Here is a 928-nt window from a genome sequence, read left to right on the forward strand (position 1 = left end):
GGGGGGGGGGGGGTTCTGTACAGTATGTGCATGTCTTTGTGTGTTTATATTTGTGCGTCTGTGTGAGTGCATCCTTGTCTATGTGTGTCTCTGTCTTTGTTTCTGAGTGTAAGTGACTGATGGGAACAACAATCTGTGAAATCGGTTCAGTTTTAAGCGAGAAACAAGCTGTCAACTGGATTTATGTCCTCTAAAAGTCCTGTTGTTGACGTTGACAACCTCAGATTATTATTCTAAGTGTGTGAAAACATTATGGGATGGATCCCTACAGAGATAGACCTTTTAGTTAAAGAGTAAGATCCTTTTAGTTTAACATGAAACAGAAATCACCATCACCAAACCCACCAGACTCCATGTAAATAATCACTACTTTTAGCATGTATAGAGCAGCATATCTCCACCAGACTCCATGTAAATAATCACTACTTTTAGTGTGTATAGAGCAGCATATCTCCACCAGACTCCATGTAAATAATCACTACTTTTAGCGTTGTAGAACACAATTCATTCAAAGTGGACAGAAACTAAATAAAACTACCAAAAGCCGTCTTGGTTCATCTTTCCACTGTTCCAACAATTACCACTCTGGTCTGGTTGGAATAAATCCTTAATTCACTCATTAACATGTGGAGATATGCTGCTCTATACACGCTAAAAGTAGTGATTATTTACATGGAGTCTGGTGGAGATATGCTGCTCTATACACGCTAAAAGTAGTGATTATTTACATGGAGTCTGGTGGAGATATGCTGCTCTATACATGCTAAAAGTAGTGATTATTTACATGGAGTCTGGTGGGTTTGGTAAAGCAAAGTTAAATGTTTTTCCAGTTTTTATTACTTAACACCTTGTTACAGAACTTTCTTTAACTGTCCAGTCCAATAACATAAATAGAGTATTTTTTTTTTTTTTGGGGGGGGGGGGGGGG

This window comes from Etheostoma cragini, unplaced genomic scaffold, assembly GCF_013103735.1.
Source record: "Etheostoma cragini isolate CJK2018 unplaced genomic scaffold, CSU_Ecrag_1.0 ScbMSFa_1125, whole genome shotgun sequence".
NCBI lineage: Eukaryota > Metazoa > Chordata > Actinopteri > Perciformes > Percidae > Etheostoma > Etheostoma cragini.